Raw genomic sequence first — 23574 nt, forward strand, 5'->3', positions numbered from 1 at the left:
AGCTCAGAGCAAAAGTAATGCATCCAGATTCATGTCCCTACTCATAAAATGCATTGTGTCTTATTGATCATTATGTGTCAGCCTCACCTCTCCCAGAGGACTCTTGTGAGAAAAACAGATACATTCCAATAATAATACCCAGGGACACTGACAGGAAGAGGAAAAGTACACTGCTTTAAGGACCATGCTGTGGAAATATTAGAATCACAGCCACAGGAATTTAAATAGCTGTGGGGCAGAGTTTCTGGAGGAGTCTTTGATGCTGAATAGGTTTTCTGCTGCCAGCTTTTTCTGGTAACCTAGTAACAAAGTAAGGACCTTTGTTATGCTCTGTGCAGGTAAAAGAGCCCGAAGAACAATTGCTTTCCTCCAGAGAAGACAGCTTAAAATACCTGGCAACAGCTGTTTCCCCCCCCCCTCCTTGTTCCATATTATATTGCAAAAGCAACCTCCCACTCAGACTCACCCGAGGTACCTGTTTGTTGACAGAATATTTCTGTTTGAAAAAGAGGAAATAAAGGCTTCCTCATTTCCTGGAGTGCATAACTGCCCTTCCAAACAGGCAATCAGCTGGTTGATTTTGTGGTTCTAATTTGTGTGTTTGCTTGTTTTATTTGCCCTGGATATTTAAGTTACTGTGTAGAGGAAAAGGGAGGGGGCAAAGGATCTTTTGAGATTTGGGTAGGAGAAGACAAATCTGAATGCAGCTAGAGAGGGCTGTTCTGCTTCAGACAGCAACCTTGGAGGTTTCAAAGGAACAGAAATCTCCTGAGCTGACCCTCCTTTTCATAGTATCCAATGATCTCAAGCTATCTGTTTTAAATAATAACATCAATGTTTTAATTTATTTATTTATTTATTTTATTTTAATTCCATTTATATCCCGCCCTTCTCCGAAGACTCAGGGCGGCTTACAAGCTTAGCAATAGCCTTCATTCTATGTATATGCCTGCTTATTAGGGCTTTCACACACCCACACCCAAGCGGCATTATTACAAAGTCAGCTTAATTGCCCCCAACAATCTGGGTCCTCATTTTACCTACCTCGGAAGGATGGAAGGCTGAGTCAACCTTGAGCCTGGTGGGATGCGAACCTGCACTAATTGCAGGCAGCTGGTGTTACTTAAGGAGGCATTAGCCCACTGCTCCACCAAGGCTCTAATGACATTCTGTTTTAATATTATTTTACTATTTTATTGTACTTAGAGTCATGTTCTATGTAATGGGCAGCCGTATACATATGATTTATAAACAAAGAGAATCTGATTTTAAAGGTTTTATTTATGGACATCTGGCTGCTAGTAAAAACTACTCCAACAGGGAATAGATTGAACTATGAGTTTTATTCTTGGTACGTGTATGTGCTCTAAATGCAAGAAGTGTTTTTAAATGGAACGATTAAAAATCATATCTGTATCTTCTCATTCTATTAGCTTGGAGATTTTTTTTTTTTTACAAATGATATGTGGAATTTTAGACGAAGCAATACCTCCTGAAGAAATGTTTTACAGATAAACCCATTAGGAGTGTCTCTATTTTATAGCTCTGAAAATTGCATTTAAATGCATTTCAATTGCAGGATGAAAGGCAAATCCGCCCCCCCCCATATGTCGCTGTGTAGGATATCACAATCATTATCACATTACTGTAGATTAAATAAAGTATTTACAGTTTATACAGCATGGAGATTAAGCTGACTGTCTTTTTAATTTAACATTAATTTCTTTTCATTTCATTGTTGTTTCTATTTTTTTCATTTTTATATACCATACTTTTTTATATTTCAGTACTTTGTTGCCCCCTCTCCTAGGAAGAATGGAAGTTCAGAAATTTGAAAAAATAAATAATTAAAATAAAATCTTAAATTTCCGTTTTTGGTTGATTTCTTGGATCATATTAAAATTGAAAGCACTTCCAATACAGGCAAACCTTGTTACTGAACCCATGTTCACCAATCATTTGAAGTTGCAACAGTGCTAAATGAGTGTTATAATGGGACCTGTTGTTGAAATTCCAAGTTTCAGATCATTCCTGCAGTCATGAGGCACTGCAGCCTCCTTACTCCAACCTTCCTGCCTTGTGCAGTCTAGTGTTGACAGTCTGAACTCCTGTTCTGTACCAGCCTACTACCAGCCCTGCAGATAAGGCAGGGACAACCCCTTTTACAAGAAGGCAAGAGGCTGGAACTAAGCCTGCCAAATCTATGTACACAAAAGCAAATAGAGCAAAACAAGACACGAACCATGAAACAGGAACTATTCAAACGGTTGCCTTCAGCAAACCAGCCCTCCCACGCATTCCTCTTTTAAACAGTTCAGGGGATGGCTTCTCTCTGCCTCCTTCCGAGGTGCCCCATTGCCTTCCTCTGTTTACTCCTGATTGACTGCCTCCTGCATTGGGCGTCCTTGAACAAGGCCAGCTGTGGGTCATCTTCATCCACGCTGTCAGGCTCACACAGCTGGGTCTGCGTCGTAACCAGGTGGGAGGGGCCTGGCTGAGGGCTCTCATCAGCAAGCTCTCCAACCCCCTCAGCAACCTCTCCAACACCCCCCTCCTCCTCCTCTGAATCGTCCGACCCAAATGCCGAACCCACAGGCTGACCCTGAATCACAACAACTCCCAGGGACTCCCACCTCCAGCACCCTCATGCTCTTTACATGGGACTTCCCATTTAATGACCAGTGCATCTCAGGATTATGATGGCAATCAGAACTGCTGATTGCAATTGCAATTTACAACTGCATTGCTTAGCAACAACAATCACAGTCACTAAGCAATTTATTTATTTGTATCCTGCCTCTATTATTTTTACAATAACTCAAAGCAATGAACATCTTCAACATATCCTCCTATTTTCCCATAGCAACGTGTGCGTGTGTGAAAGAGAGAGTTTCTGGCTCAAAATCATGTAAACTGGGGATTTGAACTCATGGCCTCTTGGCTTCTAGCCTGGTACCTTAACCACTAGACCAGGGGTCAGCAACCTGAAACAATGAAAGAGCCACTCGGAACCGGTTCCCTCACAAAAGGAAAAACTGGGAGCTGCAAAAAATGTGTGCGCATGTGCGTACATGCACACATGTGCAGAACAGGGTTTGACTAAAGAGTGGAGACAAGGTGAGATATGCACCTACCCTGCATATTTGAATTGATTGGTTGAACTTTTTTAGTCCCACTTTTTTTTTGGACTGCAGATGGCAGAGGACTGGGAGCCGCAGGAGACAGCTGAAAGAGCCGCATGCGGCTCCAGAGCCGCGGGTTGCAGACCTGTGCACTAGACCAACCACTAGCTATCTGTATTTAAATTAAGATTTTGTTCTTGATGCTGTTGCAAAATGTGTCAACCTGGATACAGGGTTTAATTTGCTTTGCTTTGACGATCTTATCAGAAAAAAGATGGGAGAGTGTATGAGTTTCCTAAATGTCTCAGCTTTTAGCACTATTGATAATCATATATTGAAGGAATGGCTCGCTGAGTGGTGAATTTTGATACGTTGCTTCTATTTGCAGAGCCATTATAAAACACAGAAGTGGAAGAGTTTTGTTTGCATCCTGACATTTACATTCTGAAGTCTCAACACAATAGAGTCACCAACACAATGAAGATGAATTTGGGCAAACTTCAAGAGACAATGGCGGACAGAGGAACCTAGAATGGGGTCATGAAGAATAAGACACCACTTAGCAATTGAACAACAACAATAATAAATACACTAAAATGCTGCCTCAATGTCCCAGTCAATAATACCTGAAAACAGAGGACAGAATCATGGAAAAGCTTCTTTCCAATGCTATTGCAGCAATTTTCAGATTCATCCCATCACACTTATGCTAAGTTGATACAATAGCACTGACACTGATGGTTTCACAGTATTCATCAATTGTTATCTATCAACTGAATATGCCAGAAGTACAGAGCATCATTCTCATCCTAACCATTAATTTCACAATTATAATTATGGAGCTTAGACCAAACGCATGACAAATGTCTTACATTTAAATAAGTACAACTACTAATCATGTTCCTGGCACTTTTAATTTTCAATTTAAAATCTCCATTGTGTTTGTCACAATTAAAGGCTAGCAGCTGAAGAAGAATGATAGCAACTCATCCGAGTTCATAAAGTGATACCTTTGGAAAGGGAATAAAATGAATCAAGATTTAATAGCTCCAAATAGAAATCTCTGTTGTGTTCTGAGTAACGTCCTTCGCAATTTTAGGAGATGGGGCTTATGCAGGAAAATTGAAAAAAAAAGTTCTGGTTGCAGAAAGTAAAGTGACATTCTTTTGCTAATTAGTGATGAGAATGTCACTTTGTTAGGGCAGAAAGCTTCTCAGAGAATTTCTAGTATGCTGGCCTATGAAAGTTGTGAGGTGCTTTGAGTTTTTTAGAAGAAAATGGCTTCTTCTTCCAAAGAAAAGGCATTTTGGATTTATAATTCTCACTATCAAATAATTCAAGGCTTTTCCTTTTCTTTTAATGAAGATACTGATATGGTAGATATCTTCTTTGTGTGTGTATGTTAAATGTACTTTTAAAAAATATTAATTGAGCAATTCCAATCATTAGATACACAAGTGGAATAATGGATTGGATTCAAGCAGAACTAAAAGTCTTGGCAGCAGGAACATTCTAGAAAAAATAGCTGTATGCCTTAATCTTGAAAGATATGGTTGTCCCTTGGCACAATGTTTCATTGTCAGTATTTTTCTGGTCTCCCCGTCAAGGGTTTTTCTACCTGATATCTACCATATCAATCCAGTCCACTATTCCAGCTGGTATATCATCACTGAATTTGTCCAGGTGTTAATTGCCTTGATGGTATTTCCTACAAGGACTTTCCATTTTAAGATCTTTCTCACTACAGTATGTATTCACTATTAACCTTCTTCTTGGCTTGTGTGCTTGATATTTTTATTTGAATGCTTTTCATGGCTAGTTTAGTAAAAAGAAGAATGAGGGGCTGCCACAAAAAAGAGGGGTTTAGCCTATTTCCCAAAGCAACAAGAAACAATGGATGGAAACTAATCAAGAAGAGAACCAACCTAGAAATAAGGATGAACTTCCTAACAGTGATGACAATTAACCAGTGGAACAACTTGCCTCCAGAGGTTGTGAATGCTCCAACAATGGACCTTTTTAAGAAGATATTGGACAACCATTTGTCTGAAATGGTATAAGATCTCCTGCTTGAGCAGGGTGTTGAACTAGAAGACTTCCAAGGTCCCTTCCATTATTCTGTTGTCACCTCAAAGGATGCCTAGGTATTTGTATCGATCATCTTCATTCAGACTTGTTTAAATTGGATTTGTTATTTTATCTATTATTATTGTTAGGAACTAACAGTGGCGTAGCGTGGGGGTGCAGGGGGGGCCGGCCGCACCGGGCGCAACATCTGGGGGGGGCGCACTCGCAGCTCTCTGCCCGTGCCTGGCTCACTCACTCTCACTGCAGTGCTGGCTGTGCGAATCCGAGCCGAGCCGCCGGGTCGCCGCCCACTGTGGGGGGGGTGCCAGGCGTGTGGTGCGGTGCGGAGAGAGAGTGAGGGACTATCTGGGGGAGGGACAGTGCAGCGGCTGGGTGCTTGCCCCGGGTGCTGACAACCCACGCTACGCCACTGGGAACTAATGTAGACAACTGAAGGAAAAACAAGTGTCTTTAGCACATTTCCTTCTTTCTGTTAATCTTTCAGTTATTTTTTATGATTCTCAGATATTTTCATACATTAATTATAATTTTGGGAAACAATAAGAAAGTATTATGTTTATACCACTTAAGGATTATTACATTGATTGTTTAGGGAAAAAGGCAGAGTGCAACATAGCTATTTTAAGATTATATTATCCACCTGCTTATTTTGCTTTTATCTCCTTATGAGTTTTGGATTTTGAACTTTTGCAATAAAGCAAGCTCTATTTCCTCTTTCCACATATACAAAAGATATTATTTTTATGAGCCCATGTGAAATAATATTTGGATTTGTTCTTTATGGAGGCTCAATGGAAAATATTCTCAGCAGGTGAAGGAGACCACTTCAGTCCTGGGTTTTGCATTAATATTTTTCAGCAACTGTGATCTACAGAGTACTATGCTATTTCCCATACATGCTAGTTTGAATATAATTTAGAATTATATTAAAAAGCAAATCACTTGAAATTACATCTCTCAACTAGTTAATTAGCACCTTCAAAAGCTACCAAGCTATCTGAATGTGTTTCAGCTGAAGAAAAATTCTTATTTCAACTTATATTTCCTTGCATTATTTTGTTGTAAAACAAAATACCTGGAAAATATATTTTATACAGATTCTTAAAATTTAAATATTTAATGAATTGTGATTTGTATGTGTATATATGATTGAGGAGTCAGTTTTGAGAAGTGGTCTTACCAACCAGGTTTCTAGACACTCCTACAGATTAAACTGCTAGATCTAAAGAGTATAAGTCATTTAATTGCTTTTTCCTCAAATTTTCTAGTCATCAAGTGATCAAGAGTTCTATATGATCTCTGGCTGGACCAGAGCTCAAAGGCCCCAAACTACTTAGAAAATTCTGCTTAGTGATAGATACTAAGAGGATACATTGATGGAGGAGAAAAATGGCCCTCTTTTGCTAACATCACCTTCACTAGATATAGGATATTTTATTAAACTAAGAGATGAGCTTTCTCCATTTGCAGTCTAGTTCTCTCCCTAATGTACTTCATTATCCTCAGGTAAAGGGGCATCTTTTAAAGAGATTAAGATGGACATAACCATCGGTTCTATCCCCCTTTTTAATATGTGATGCAATTTTTTAAAACATATGGGTTTGATCACATGATTAAAAGCACCATCTTGACTTTTCTGACTCTCCCCACCTACAATCAACTGGAATTTGTAACAAGATGCTAAAATGGTTTTGCCCCATGGGAGAGAACACTCAAGAAACAGGAACATAAATTGCTTTCCTCCAAGTAAACAAATTATTGAATTTATACGATAGAAGTATGTAAATGACACGATTTACTCATTTTTTTCAAGTTACATCATCTTTATATTGATGTAAATATGGAAATGATATATATCTTTCATATTCACCAGTTAACTACACTGGTACAAATGACATAATTTCAGATTTAACAGATATATTAGATGATAGACAGTAAACTACCAAATGGTAGTTTTAAAGGGAAAAGTGAAATTCTATTTTCAAGTGAAATCAATATTACAGCTTTTGTAAAAGAGGGGCTTTTACAAAATGACATAGAACTAAGCTTTGTTTATTTTGTTATGGCATAAGTTGATTTGTATCAACTTTTTTCTATCTTAATCTGATTAATGAATCTAGCAACTGGTTTAATGTTATAATGTCACTGTGGCTTATTCAACCAACCATAGTTAAAATCATGGTATAGTACATATATGACTCAAGATAATATTTCATTTTTGTTCAGTAATGCTGAAAAGTCCTGTGGCATTGTTATACATCTTCTATCTCTAACCTCAATGTGTAAAATAACACTTTCAAATCTACAGGGGAAATAGAACTTTTGAAGCCATCTTTTCAACCACCATATGATTTGTCTATTTCCAAATCTTGTATTGTGCTCTTAGATCTCTTCCTCACTGGCAATAACTACAGAGAGGTGTATTTTGTCCACATGAGTGGAAATGGAAGAAAGAGTTAAAAGATCAATGTACTTCATTCAATTTTCAGCTGTCTATCACCAAAGGTTGCACATATAAATCTTTCATATATTTCAGCCACATTGCTATATTTCTAGATGATCAAAAGCATAATATATGTATTCTTAAAGGAGAAAGCTCAGTACATAATCAGATAAGGCACATGGAATTGTCTTCCAGACAGTTAATATGCCATCTCTAATTTTCTTCATATCTTTCAAATACCCCTCTTTGTGGCAGCTTTAGTTCAATCCCCATGTTTCAACGCCCACAGAAAACTAACCATGTGGAACTGAAATAACTATGTATACTTTCTCTGAGTCCCCTATTCTTTCTCTGTTGTCTGTTTTTTTCAGTGTCAAATTTCAAATGCTAAGGACCTTGGAGGCAATATCTATATTAATGATGCTTATCTCAATCAGTCTATTTGACAGCCTTCCAGAAGTTGGCAATTTCCATTTTGAGAATAATTGTTCCTAGTATTCTTTCCCTTTGCTATTTAAACATTGTGAATGTTTTTTTATGGTACAATTATGTTCCTCTGCTGTTCTGCATTTCTGAATTTAAGGTGATGTGTGTTTGTGTATGTTTTGAAAGTCTCCGTGGAGGATTGCCAGAGTATAGAGGACAGAGAGGATTAAATGTTTGTTCATCTACAACTTGAAAATGTTATGACTTCCCAGGATTTTCCATCACAGTTGATTAGTATTCCAAGAAGGTTAATCAGTTATATCTGTGTATAATGTACACTATTCACAGAGAAGAAGTTACTAGCCTCTGGATTGATGTGAAAAAATCTGCACTTCACATGATTTGAGTGTTTGCAACCATATGCATATTATTAATCTAAAACCACATGAGAGAATACTGATGTGTACAGCTGTAGACTATACATGGATTTTCTCCTAATGAGATCTGCATGTGTTCTGATCTGCAAGATGTGATTGATTTTACACAGGGGACTTTGCCAAAAGAAAGGCCAATCAAGTGCTAGCAGCTGGGGTTTGCCAGCAAAATGACATCATATGTTTCCAGCTAGAATACACAACCCTACACACAGATTCCCCACAGTGACATTTGGGAAGCAATCCTTACTGGGACATGTTGTATTTTTGAGATCCAGCCTGCCAAATGTTTGTTTATAGTATTTCCTTGAAAATCCAGGTTACAGTATTTCACTGTCACATCTAAAAACATTTGGCTGTACAAAATAAAAGTGTTGCATATTCAGGGAGTGAAGGAGTTTGGTCTAAAGTTAAACTTGGAAATAGAAAAACATAAGAGGTCTGAAATAAACATACAAATATCTCGATATGCTACATATTTCACAACAGGAACTAATTATTCTAATCTAAATTATTTTAAGCTTTTGAGCTTAAAGAAAATATGTCGACAGGAAGGAAGTCTTGTTAATTTGCAAAAGAAATATGCTTTTTCCAATACAGTATGTTAAAATTTAAAATAGCACACTTATGAGAAAATATTCTCTGCAGAGTTAGGAAGATGACTTGCTGTATTATATTTGATTCTTTCCTCATATGGATTGAAAGTCATCTTTTTTTCATTATTACAGGAAAACAGAAATGTTGTACTTCATTTTGAAAACAGTGGGGCAGATAAGCACAGATTTCAGGGTTTACAGAATTAATTTTGTTGTTTATTGCATTCTGAAGCCTACCAATCAGAACCAGTTATGACCAAATAATGACTTGAAGAATGGTCAAGGACAACCTGGTATCTTACAGTTGGAACCGTAGCACTCTCACTTCTCTTCCTTCCATGAACCATACATTGTAATGACTTCCATCTGAGTTAGCTGAAGCTGAAGATTTTTAAAGTTTGCTCTGAAAAAGTTATGTAATATTTTTTCTTAAATGATGTTTTAATCCTTTATCACTAATTCATGTATCTTTGTTTACTTTCCTCTAGTTATAAATGCTGCACTCTTTAAATAAAAATTTAGAAAGTACAGTTTTTCTTCTAAAGGAAAGTGATTGAAAGAACTGCAGATTTCACAATATACTGCATGCAATGTCGCGTGGTCGCACAGAGAGACGGACACTTGAGCTGAGTAGTACTTCTTTATTTGGATCCGGAATGAAGCTGGGCAAAAGGGGTTTACCTGGCATTTCTTATACCTGCCCAGGTGAATGGTGACCAATGGATTTGAACCTGGGCTTCCCGCCAGAGCTGACCATGCCTGGGGCTGTCAATGACTCACTCTATTCAGGCTTTCCCGCCTAAGCAGTTATAGCCTGGAGGTGTCCAGCCCCCTGTTGTGCTGGTATTTCCTGTGTATGCTTAGCAGCTACACTACACCCCTTCCCCCATAGTGAGGACTTTCCTCTGTCATACCATCTCCATACTATATACACTTATTTACACTGTACATATTTACATACACATGGATACAACTTGATTGTTCTGCCACCCCCCTACGAACGCACATAGTCTGCGAGGTAGCTTGGCGCCTTGTGTGGCCTGCTTGACCTTCTTGGTACTAGTTCTCCAGGTGGTGTGGTGATGTTACTATGTTCTCCTTCTCGTTGCTCCTGTTGTGGAAGGTTGTTGTGTGTCTGTGTGTGTGATTTCCTGAGTTCTGGTGACTGCCTGATTTCTCTGTCAGTCTCCTGCCTGGGCAAAGGTTGCTGCTTTAACTAAGAAGCAGGCGAGACAGCGAGTTAAACGGCTTAACTTTTTATTCAGAACCACAGAAGAACAACAGAAGAACATGACATCTATTTATACTGGCAGCTGTCAACAGTTTAACCAATCAGGGGTGAGCCAGTTCCCGCGCCGTTCGTTTCCGCCAATCGGAGCCGGTAGGTTTTGACAGCTCGGAGGTTTTGTCAGCGGTAGCGCGTGTTGAGCTGTCAGTCGGTTGGTGCCTGCGTAGTTCTGCCCGGCAGCTTTTGACAGCTGTCAAAAGCTGCCGTGGCTTTTACCTCAGCCCTGTTAATCTCTATTATAACACAATGTGTGAATATATAACAATAATAAGTAAATACACAACACCCCTTACCCCTCCCTCTGATTGAGCTGATGTTTCCCCAACTGTTTCTTTTTCGTGTTTCCCCATTCGAAGTCTTTTAAGTAGGCGGGAGGTCTTTTTATTCTTTCGGAGTGCCGGGGGGTCGTCTCGGTCGTTGTTCCCTTTCCCCAGGCGATTCTAGGTCCGGCTCAGGGGGCAGGGAACCTGGCTCCGAGGGTTCAGCGTCGTTTGGAGCGGGGTGTTGAAGTGGTTCATTAAGATCGGGGGGATTTTGGCGTGCAAGTATTTGCGGCGGTGCTTCTGTCAGCATTTCGTCATTCCCCCTCTCCCCTATGTTTTGAGGACTGCGACGCCGAAGTTGGTCGATGTGTCTGCGGATATGGGTATTATGTCCAATGTCTATGATGTATGATAGGGGGCCCGTTTGTTCAATGACCACCCCTTGTGTCCATTTGTTGCCCCCCCCCGTAGTTCCTTGCCCAGACAGCTTGCCCTGTGCTGAGAGTTCTATGTTGGAGGGGTAGTTCTGGGTCTGGAGGGGACCTGTCAGGATGTAGACGGTCTAGTCTGGTAGTTAATCTTTTGCCCCAGCGAAGCTCTGCTGGAGACTTTCCAGTAGTTGTGCATGGGGTGGTGTGTTGTGATAAAAGGAATTGCGCCAGTCTTCGGTGCCAGTTGCCGGCGATGATTTTCCGCAGTGCTCTTTGGTTGATTTCACCATCACCTCTGCCAAGCCGTTCGTGGATGGGTGAAATGGAGCCGTGGTGGTGTGCCTAATAGAGTTCGCCGTTGTGAAACTCTGGAATTCGTAGGAAGTAAATTGGGGGCCGTTATCGGAAACTATAACATCTGGAAGCCCATGTGTTGTGAACAACCCCCTTAAAACTTGTATTGTGGCTGTTGAAGTTGTGCTAGTCACTGGTGCCACCTCTAGCCATTTCGAATAGCTATCCACGACTATTAAGAATGATTGTCCCTGGAATGGACCTGCATAATCTATGTGGATACGAGACCAGGGTGTTTTTGTAGTTTCCCATCTGTGTATGGGAGCCTGTGGCTGGGCGGCTCTAGCAAGTTGGCAGGAATAGCAGCCGGCTACATGTGTTTCAATTTGCTTGTCTAATCCTGGCCACCAGACATAGCTTCTGGCCAGAGCCTTCATTTTGACGGTCCCAGGGTGACCTTCGTGGAGGCTCTCTAACACCTTGAGTCTGTGTTTGTCGGGTATGATTACCCTGCTGCCCCATAATAGACACCCCTGGTGGGTGGATAATTCCTTTTGCTTTAAAATATAAGGTTGGAATTCTGGGTCTGGGGGTGTGCATTGCCAGCCGGACGTGACATAGCCTAAGACTCTGCCTAAAATTTTGTCTGCAGCAGTAGCTGCAGAGATGTCTTTAACAGATAATGGGCATTCTGGCAGGTCTGAGATAGCCAGTATCCTTCCAGCTGGCACTGGGTCTGGGTCGACTATCGGTTGGGGAAGTCTGCTAAGGCCATCAGCATGGCCCATGGATTTCCCTGGCTTGTATTCTAAGTTGTATGAATAGGCTGACAGAAAGGTAGACCATCTCAGGATGCGGGGAGATAATATTTGTGGGGTTAGTTTGTTTACTGTAAAAAGTCCTAACAGGGGCTTATGGTCCGTAAAAATGGTAAAGGGTCGGCCGTATAGGTAGTCATGAAACTTTTTTACGCTAGCCACTATAGCTAAAGCCTCTTTGTCAATCTGAGCGTAATTACGCTCAGGTTTTGACAGCGTTCTGGAATAGAATGCTACAGGGGTCTGTGTTCCTTCTTTAGTTAAATGGCTTAGGACCGCTCCGATGCCGTAGGGGGAGGCATCACAAGCCAGACATAAGGGCAGCTGTTCGTTAAACAGGGTTACTGTTGCATTGCTGGAGAGTAAGTTTTTTAATAGATTAAAACTTTTATCATGCTCAGATGACCAGTTCCAGGGTTTGCCTTTATCTAATAGCCTGTGTAAGGGTTCAGCAATGGAGGCTTTATGAGGCAGGAAGGTATGATAAAAGTTAACTAACCCTAGGAAGGCTTGAAGTTCTTGTTTATTTTTAGGGGTTGGTGCTGTTTTAATGGCTTTAATTTTTGTTTCCATGGGGTGAATTCCCTTAGCATCGATTTTAAATCCTAAAAACTCTGTTGAAGGCACCCCGATGGAGCATTTGTCTCGTTTTAATTTGAGACCAGCCTCCCTGAATCTAAGGAGCACCTTTGTTAATTTGTCAGCTAGGTCTTTTTCTGATTCCCCTGCAATTAGAATGTCGTCAAAATATGGACAGACCCCGGGGATCCCTTTAAGTGTTTTTTCCATGATTTCTTGAAAGATCCCCGGGGCTGCAGAGATGCCGAATTGAAGGCGGTTAATTTTGAATGCTCCCTTGTGGGTGACGATTGTCTGAGCTAAGGCGGTGTCAGGGGTGACAGGCAGCTGTAAATACGCCTGCGCCAAGTCTAACTTGGCAAAAATGGCACCTGACTTAATGGCCGCGAAGATGTCTTTGACAGCCGGGACCGGGTAGGCATGTGCATTTAATGCGAGGTTGAGGGTCGCTTTATAATCGGCACATAATCTTATTTGGCCATTTGGCTTAATTGGGGTCACTATGGGTGTCTCCCACTCTGCCCCTTCTACTGGTTCTAGGACTCCTAAGTTAGTTAATCGGTCTAGCTCAGTTTCTATTTTTTCTCTCAAGGCGAAGGGAACTCTCCTTGCCTTGATTCTGACAGGCATTACATTAGGGTTTAGTTTAAGCGATACGGGCGGTCCAGTGTACTTCCCTAGCAAGCTGTCAAAGATGTCCGCAAATTGAAGGCAGACGGATTCTAAGTTTGACAGCTGAATGGTGTTGACGCCTGTCAACGCTATTCCTAGTGCCTCGAACCAGTCTAGTCCAAGCAGGCTGATTCTGTTTTCCTGGGAGGGATCCTTTAAATTGTTTGAACTCCATGGGGACGGAAGCCTTTCCCCGGAGTTTAATGGGTGTTTTCTGAAAGTCAGCTAGGCGGAGTTTGGTGGGTCGAAGGGCGGGCCGTTTTCTACTTTGGTTACAAATGTCCCTGTAGGTTTGCCATGAAATGAGTGAGACGGAGGACCCAGAGTCCACTTCCATCTCATAGGGGATTCCATGAATCAGAACGTCCACCTTGACTTTGGGCTTAAGAGTGCTGTGGACTGTGTATTCCCCCGCCCTTCCCCTCACATTGAGTACTAGGGTTTTGGGACTGTGCCTGGCTCTGGGTGTGTGTTGGCTCATACCTGCGGGTGTCACCTCCAGTTCATGCAGATTTTCTCGGCTCCGGCTGCGGCACACGGCTTTGAGGTGACCTGTCTTTCCGCACCCATGGCATTTGGCACTGCGGAACCGGCACGTTGCTCTCGGGTGGCTTCCGCCGCAGCTGGCACACTTAGCCCTGTTTGGCTGGAAGTTAGGGCCCCTCTGATTGTTGGAAGGCCCCCCCCGGTAGTTGCGTTGCAGCCTGAGCTTTTCGAACCGCCGCTGTACTGCATCGATGTCCATGGAGACGTCGTCATCTTCGGGACCGCTGAACCCGCCGTCTTCCTGGTGCACAGACCCACTGGGCCCGCTGTCAGGTAAACGACGGTTGTCACCGTGGCTGTCCTCGTATGCAATGACTTCCCTCGCCACATCAGTCATTGTCATTTCTGGCTTGGCGATCAGCTTCTTCCTCAGCCGTTCGTCTTTGAGCCCTATGACGATCTGGTCCCGGATTCGGTCTTCTAAGTCCGGGAACCGACACCGTCGTGCGGCGTGTCTGACCCGGGTTATGGAGTCATTTGCTGGCTCGTCTGGAAGCTGTAGTTTTCGGGTGAAATTCACTCTCCAGAAGAGTTCTGACTTGAGGGGCATGAAGTATTTGCTCAGCCCCTCGGTAAGATCGGCGTAGGAGATAGTGGCGATCGGTTCCGGAGTGAAGATTCCCACAGCGGCATCATAGACAGCGGGCCCGCTGAGCCAGAGGAGGGGGGCTGCCTTGGCCCGGTCGTCCGTAATCTTCTTTACCACCAGGTATCCTTCTACCTGGCCCAGATGAGATTCCCAGCCTTCTGGGTGGCGGGTATTAAACTCTCGAATGTGGCCATGGTTCGTCATGCTGTCTGTAAACTGTGGGTGCAGCTGCTTGCGTTGAATGGAAGTTCAGCTTCCGAGTGACTTCAGCGAGTGACTAGCTCGGGCTAAGGGAAAAAATCTCTTCTCCCCTTAGGTAGTGACTTCAGCTTAGGCAAGCAGGCATCCCACCTTCGTCGCCAGTGCTTTAACTAAAGAAGCAGGCGAGACAGCCAGTTAAACGGCTTAACTTTTTATTCAGAACCAGGCGAACAACAGAAGAACATGACATCTATTTATACTGGCAGCTGTCAACAGTTTAACCAATCAGGGGTGAGCCAGTTCCCGCGCCGTTCATTTCCGCCAATCGGAGCCGGTAGGTTTTGACAGCTCGGAGCTGTCAGCGGTAGCGCGTGTCGAGCTGTCAGTCGGTTGGCGCCTGCGTAGTTCTGCCCGGCAGCTTTTGACAGCTGTCAAAAGCTGCCGCGGCTTTTACCTCAGCCCTGTTAATCTCTATTATAACACAATGTGTGAATATATAACAATAATAAGTAAATACACAACACCTGCCACTGGGCCCCTCCAGCCACCCTCCTAGGTGAATGTGTTTGTGTTGACTCTTGTGTTGTCTCTTCCTCCTCAGCCCCCAGTGTGTGCTCTACCACCCTTTCAGGAGCCCTTTTCCTCAGCTGGTCCAGGTGCCTCTTCCACAGGAGTCCCCCCCTCCACCCTTACTCTGTAGGACAGGGGTCCTGTTTGTTCTAATATTTCCCTTGGCACCCATGGATGACCCGTGCTGTAGTTCCTAGCCCAGATGAGGTCTCCTGAATTGAAACGTGTTTTGATGTTGGGGGTCCCGGTGTCTGCGGCTACCCTGTCTGGATGGAGCCTGTCTAATGTTGTTATGAGGCGTCTCCCCCATCTGAGTTCCGCTGGACTTTTGCCTGTGGCAGTGCAAGGTGTTGCATGTTGGTGAAGGAGGAATGTGGCTAGTCTTTGCTTCCAATTTCCTTGCACTATGCGCTTGAGAGCATCTTTTGTTGTCCTCATGAATCATTCTGCCAATCTGTTACTGGCAGGGTGGAAGGGAGCCGAAGTGGCGTGTCTAATCCCCAAGGTCCTCAGGAATACCTGGAAATCTGAGGAAGTAAATTGTGTTCCATTATCTGACACGATTACATCAGGCAACCCATGTGTGGCAAACATCCCCCTCAATGCTTGAATGGTTCCTGCTGAGGTCATATTGCTTACAGGCACCACCTCTAGCCATTTGGAATGACTGTCTACAGCTACCAGAAATGTGTGACCTTGAAAGGGGCCAGCATAGTCTATATGCACCCTGGACCAGGGTGAGTGTGTTTCCTCCCACTTGTGGACTGGTGCATGTGGTTGTTCTGGCCGTGTCCTCTGGCATGTGTAACACCCCGCTACCTGTGCTTCTATGTCCTTGTCCAACCCTGGCCACCACAGGTAGCTCCTTGCCAGGGCCTTCATTCTTACTATCCCTGGATGTCCTTCATGTAATGATTGGAGAACTTTTTCCCTGAGCCTCGTGGGAATTATGACTCTATTTCCCCACAAGAGGCATCCTTTGTGTGTGGACAATTCATGCCTTCTGGAAAAGTAAGCAGTGAACTCTTGCCCTGGCGATTTGTCTTGCCACCCACTGCTCACCCAAGATTGTACCCTGCTCAGAACCTTGTCCTTGGGGGTCTCTGTGGCTATGTCCCTTGTGTTGAGGGGGCATTCTGGCAGTTCCTGAATTGCCAGTATTTCAGCAGCCGGTGCTTGGTCTGGCTCACTGTCCATTAGGGGAAGCCTGCTGAGGCCGTCAGCGTGCCCCATCTCCTTCCCTGGCCTGTGTACCAGTTTGCAAGAATATGCAGAGAAATATTGACCACCGTAACATCCTAGGCGACAAGATCTGTGGAGTTTGCTTCTCTGTTGTGAATAATCCTAATAGTGGTTTATGGTCTGTGTAAATTAGAAATTCCCTACCATAAAGGTAGTCATGAATTTTTTTTACTCCAGCAACCACTGCCAGTGCCTCTTTGTCTATCTGGGCATAATTCCGCTCTGGAGCTGACAGGGTCCTGGAGTAGTAGGCAATGGGAGCCTGCGTTCCATCCTCCCTTAGATGGCTGAGCACTGCTCCAATCCCATAAGGGGATGCATCGCACACAAGACAGATTGGCTGGTCCTCCCTGAAATGGGTGACTGTGGCATTGCTTGCTAACATGTTCTTTAGTGTTTGGAACGCATTGGCATGTTTGTCAGTCCAGTCCCAGGATGCTTGCTTGTCAAGCAGCCTGTGTAGGGGTTCTGCAATTGTGGCTTTGTGTAGCAGGAATGTGTGGTAGAAATTGAGGAGCCCCAAGAATGCTTGCAATTCAGGCTTGTTTTGGGAGTAGGGACTTCTTTGATTGCCCTAACCTTGGATGCAGATGGGTGGATGCCTTGAGCATCTATCCTGAAACCCAGGAATTCTGTCTCAGTTACCCCAATCTTGCATTTCTCCCTTTTGAGCTTCAACCCTGCCCCCTGAACCTTTCAAGGACTGCCTTCAAACAGGCTGCCAGTAGGTCCATGGAGCTAGCTGCGATCAGGACATCGTCAAAATACGGACAGACCCCTGGTATTCCCTTGAGCGTCTTTTCCATCACCTCCTGAAAAATCCCAGGCGCTACGCTGACCCCGAACTGCAACCGGTCTACCCGGAACGCTCCCTTGTGAGTGATGATCGTTTGCGCTCTAGCAGCCCCTGGGTCTACCGGCAGCTGCTGATAAGCTTGAGCAAGGTATAATTTAGCAAACACCGACCCGCCTTGTAGGGACGCTAGGATGCTGCTGGCCGCAGGAACCGGATAGGAATGGGCACTTAAAGCCCTTATAATCAGCGCAGATCCGAATTTCTCCATTTGCCTTGAGCGACGTTACAATGGGAGTTTCCCATTCCGCTCCATCGACTGGTGTTAACACCCCCTGGTCTACCAGCTTATCCAATTCCCACTCTATCTTTTGCTTAAGCGTGAATGGAACTCGCCTCACCTTCATCCTTATGGGTTGCACCTGGGGGTCTAACCTAAATGAGATTGGGGAACCCGTGTACCTTCCCAACTGCCCATCGAACACGTCCACAAATTCCTTGCAGACAGCTTCAAGGGAAAAAGGGCTCTGTGTCTGGTGAATCCCTTTGATTCCAATGCCCAGCATGTTGAAAGACCCTAACCCCACAAGGCTGGTCCGCTGGCCCTCGATGACCAGCACACTTAATTTACCCTCGAAGCCCTTGTACTGAACCCTCACCGACGCCTCTCCCGGACTTTAATTGGTGAAGTTTGGAAATCGGAGAGGGTCAGTCTGGATGGCCTCAAGGGAACCCGCTGGCTGCTCCGCTTGCAAATTTCCTTAAACGTTCTGGTGGAGATGATGGACACAGCTGACCCTGAGTTCAACTCCATCATGCAGGGGACCCCTTGCAGCCTCACCCTCAGTTTTATTTTTGGGGTTAGTGCCGCAGGAGCCCCTGTTAGGAAAACACCCGGTCGTCCCGCCGTGTGGCTAACAGTCAGTCCCGGCAACCGCTTCCCGGTACCTGTAGCACACTGGAACTCAGCTTCCACCTCGTGCAGGCTGTCCCGCTGCTTGCTCCTGCAGACTGCCGCGATGTGCCCTGTTTTTCCGCACGACTGACACTTCGCCGACTTGAAACGGCAGGTAGACCAGGAATGCTGTCCTCCGCAGCTCGCGCGATGGGTAGACCAGGAGCTGTTTGTGCCACAGCCGGAGCACTGGGTAGACCGGGGTTGTCCGCAGCCGCTGTTCTGGGTAGACCGGGGACCGCAACCGCAATGCTGGGTAGACCGGGGCCGATTCACGCTGTGGCCGTGGAGCTGGGTAGACCGGGGGCCGTTCGCTCCGCATCTGCACTCCTGGGCTCTCTTGTCCGCTGTGGCTGGTCTCGGCTCCCTCACGTTGTCCCGGTTGGGGTTAAAAGGTCTCTGTGGTCGGTTGATGGCATCCACTTCCAGCTCTGCCCCGTCTGCGTCGCTGCACCCTCTCAGCTGGTGGATGGATCCGCCTTCCCTCGCATCGGACTCCTCGGCTGCATCCCAGGCTAGAAATTCTTCTTGGACATCCCTCAGGGTCAGTTTCTGTTTGGCAAAAATTTTCTGGCGCAGCTTCCTGTCCCTCAACCCACAGACAATCCGATCCCGCAAACGGATTTCTAAGTATTCAAAGTTGCAGAGGCGAGCTGCCTGCCTAAGGGTTGCCATGTATTGTTTGGCAAACTCACCTGGCCGCTGGTCCCGCTTCTCAAACCGGTACCGCCAGGCAATCTCGGACGTCTCGGGCTTGAAGTGTTCGGTCAGCTTCGCCAGCAACTCATTGAATCCGACGGAGTGGATGTCATCGGGAGCGCAGAGACCGACCGCCAGCTGGTATGTTTCCGTGCCACAGCTGCAGAGTAGCACCGCCGCTCTCTGCCGGTCTTCCTTCACCCCATTCGCTCGTAGGTAGCACTCAAGCTGCCCCATGAACGCTTCCCACTCCTCTGGGCGGCCGCTATTGAAAAGGGGATACTGACCCAGTTGTGCCATTCCGCCGTCTCGATCGTCCTGCGTCTTGATCCGGGGCTGCCGATTGGATTCCATCCGCGGCTAGCGTTGTCCGGTGCAGGATCCCACCTTCGTTGCCAGTGCAATGTCGCATGGTCGCACTGAGAGACGGACACTTGAACTGAGTAGTACTTCTTTATTTGGATCCGGAATGAAGCTGGGCAAAAGGGGTTTACCTGGCGTTTCTTATACCTGCCCAGGTGAATGGTGACCAATGGATTTGAACCTGGGCTGCACCCGCCAGTGCAGGTGGCCAATAGGTTTAAACCCTGGCTTCCCACCAGAGCTGACCGTGCCTGGGGCTGTCAATGACTCACTCTATTCAGGCTTTCCCGCCTAAGCAGTTATAGACTGGAGCTGTCCAGCCCCCTGCTGTGCTGGTATTTCCTGTGTATGCTTAGCAGCATACACTACACTGCAATTCGTGTATTAGTTGGAAAACGAAAAAATAGGTATATTCACACTGGGGAAAAGTCCTTCATCCTTACCAGTGGATTGCCACCAAGAAGACTTTGTCTAAAAAGCAAACTATGCTTAACATATATGTTTGAATGATGTTTTTTGTTTTGTTTTTAACAAGTGGATTCAGTTGCTTTTCTTGAGATTCATGAAATTAGTCAACTTCACTTTTCCTCATCCTAACTGTATAAAATTTTGATATTGTTGACTTAATGAGAATCAGAGACCAGATGCAAATTTTAAAGCCAGATTTATTGAAATGAGAGAGAGAGAAAATGCAGAGAGAATCAGAGATAATATGGAAAAATATGATACTTTTTTAAAAACAAGCCGTTCAGGATTACTATTGTAAGGATAATTGGATCATGAGAATGAAAGTTGAATGCTTCAGTTTGCTGTTCATGTACAATGCTTGATCCCCATTAATTGATGTTAATGCAATTCAATAGAGCCCTGAGGAGTGCTGAGAAAGTCTTAAAGATGGCATAGTTTTTGTTGTTGTTGTTAGTTGCGAAGTCGTGTCCGACCCATCGCAACCCTATGGACAATGTTCCTCCAGGCCTTCCTGTCCTCTACCATCTTCTGGAGTCCATCTAAGCTCACGCCTACTGCTTCAATGACTCCATCCAGCCACCTCATTCTCTGTCGTCCCCTTCTTCTATTGCCCTCAATCTTTCCCAGCATTAGGCTCTTCTCCAGTGAGTCCTTCCTTCTCATTAGGTGGCCAAAGTATTTGAGTTTTAGCTTCAGGATCTGGCCTTCTAAAGAGCAGTCAGGGTTGATCTCCTCTAGGACTGACCGGTTTGATCGCCTTGCAGTCCAAGGAACTCGCAGGAGTCTTCTCCAGCACCATAGTTCAAAGGCTTCAATTCTTTGGCGCTCAGCCTTTCTTATGGTCCAGCTTTCACTGCCATACATTGCAACTGGGAAGACCATAGCCTTGACTATACACACTTTTGTTGACAGGGTGATGTCTCTGCTTTTTAGTGTGCTGTCTAGATTTGCCATGGCTTTCCTCCCAAGGAGCAAGTGTCTTTTAATTTCTTGGCTACAGTCCCCATCTGCAGTGATCTTGGAGCCCAGGAAAATAAAATCTGTCACTACCTCCATTTCTTCCCCATCTATTTGCCAGGAATTGAGAGGGCCAGATGGCATTATCTTGGTTTTCTTAATGTTTAGTTTCAAACCAACTTTTGCACTCTCCTTCTTCACCCGCAACAAGAGGCTCTTTAGTTCTTCTTCACTTTCTGCCATTAGAGTGGTATCATCTGCATATCTTAGGTTGTTGATGTTTCTTCTGGCAATCTTAATTCCAACTTTTGATTCATCTAGCCCTGCCTTTCTCATGATGTGCTCTGCATATAAGTTAAATAGGAAAGGCGACAGTATACAGCCTTGCCGGACTCCTTTCCCAATTTTGAACCAATCAGTGGTTCCGTGTCCAGTTCTCACTGTTGCTTCTTGGCCCGCATATAGGTTTCTCAAGAGACAAATAAGATGGTCTGTTATGCCCATCTCTTTAAGGACTTGCCACAGTTTGTTATGATCCACACAATCAAAGGCTTTAGCATAGTCAATGAAGCAGAAGTAGATGTTTTTCTGGAACTCTCTAGCTTTCTCCATGATCCAGCGTATGTTAGCAATTTGATCTCTAGTTCCTCTGCCTCTTCGAAATCCTGCCTGTACTTCTGGTAGTTCTCGATCCACATACTGCATAGTTTTTACACTAACCTATATTCATTGATTACAAAGAAATCAATGTTTTTAACTAATTTAATTAAAAGAAAACTTCCTCAAGGCATATGATATGGACGAACGAAGGACAGATTCTTAGGATTCTTAGGAATTCTTGTCATCTGTGTTATTTTTATAGGAAAGATTTCCCCCCACTCCACCCCACCCCACCACCCACCAAAAACAGGTGTGGTACTAAAACATAAAGACCAGTGATCAAAATTAAGCCATCAATTTGTGAGTGTGTGTACATATGTAATATGCTCCAATAATAACTTTTAGTACTGCTATTAATCTCTGGAAGCATATATTTGCCACCCCCTAATGGTTACCCTTAGCTTTAAGCACCACACACATATAACCACAAAACATGCTTTTATGTAGCACCACAAAATGCTGGGATTGCATTACATTGTTTAGCATTATAAGAATCTGGTTCTGATTAAAATACCTTTGAAGCAACCTAGGACTGGATACTTAATAGAGCAAGGGTAGAGCACTGACTCTCCAGAGATTATTGAGACAATTCCCATCATGCCTAAATGTTATATTCAACATCAGAAATGCTAAAAGTTAGTGTTCAACAAAATTTTAAAAAGTACTTTAATACAAATACTTTTGGACCAGTGATTCTTGGGCTTAGAAAATAAGCATTGGCAAGCCATTTTTAAAAATCTTGCCAAGGAAATAGCAGGAACTATTATCAGATAGTCAAGACTGACTGACAGGCATACATCTACATATATATTTAGCATACTTATCATTAACAAGTATTCTTCAGAAATCTAATTTCTACCAATCAAGCCAACAAAGAACTGCTTCAGAATTTTTTATCTCACCCTGCAAATGTAAATCTAAGATTTTTAGGATTAACCCTATTCTTGATGAACTCATCATCCTTGTATACAAATATATGGTAATTCTGGTTGAGAATTCTGGACTTTGTAGATTGGGAATAGCACAAGTAGATACCTCTCGCTGCAAGTTATTACTTGAATGTTTGTTATCAGTGAAAATGGAATTCAGTAAATCTGCATTTTGGATAACAGGTTTCCACTGGAAACTCTGAGATTTTTAGATGTTCTGGCAGCCTTTCAATGAGATTTCATATTTCCCAGGAAAGTCTTCCAATCTAAAATGCACTACATCCATTTGTTCTAAGTTAACTGTCAATGATGAGTGATCAAAAGTCTATGGTAGGCATAAAGACTGTCATAACTGTCATCTATACCCTTTGATACATGAAATAATCCTCAGCCGAAGTTGCTGGCTGCCATCCCAACAAAGGCTCAGTGCTCTAACAACTGAGTGGCAGGAAAAAATTTAGTGCATGATGCATTATTCATCATGCCAGAAAAACTTGCAGTTGTTGAACGTGGATCTTTTTGTCAAAGACCAGATCCAATAGCAAGTGGGCAGGGGAGAGGAGCTGAAAGACATTTCTCTATTTATAATGAAACCAGTATAAAGATTTGGTGATGTTTACTTAGCTTACTCAGCGTTAACAGTTGCTTCTCCTAAAATTAATTTCTAGATGCAGTCTTATTAAAACAGTCATGTTCTTCACTTCTCTCTCAATCACAAGGGACATAAGGTCTCCTAAGGGAAAAAGGCAGTTCCAATGTACTGATATTTACATTTTGTTCTAAATTATGATATGGAATTAAGATCCCAATAGCTCCACCTTATTTCCCAGTGTTGCTCAAATTAGTTTGTATCAAAGTATATGATGTCCAATCTTATAATGACTTTAGATGGCTTATATCCATACAATTTAAAACAATCCTTAAATCTTGAATAATAACATTAAACCTCCACTGAGAGTCAGTGTGGTGTAGTGGAATAGACGTTGTCTATTCTAGACCACCTTTAGCAATGGAAGTTCAGCGGATGACTTTAATGACTCATTATTAACATGCAGAGAGCCATATTTTTACAAACTGAAGCTTCTAAATCATCTTTAAGGGAGGTTACAGCTGCAAGGTGATGGGAGCATGGACTCACCAAAATCCAC

This window comes from Vipera ursinii (assembly GCF_947247035.1).
Source record: "Vipera ursinii genome assembly, chromosome: 2".
Classification (NCBI taxonomy): Eukaryota; Metazoa; Chordata; class Lepidosauria; order Squamata; family Viperidae; genus Vipera; species Vipera ursinii.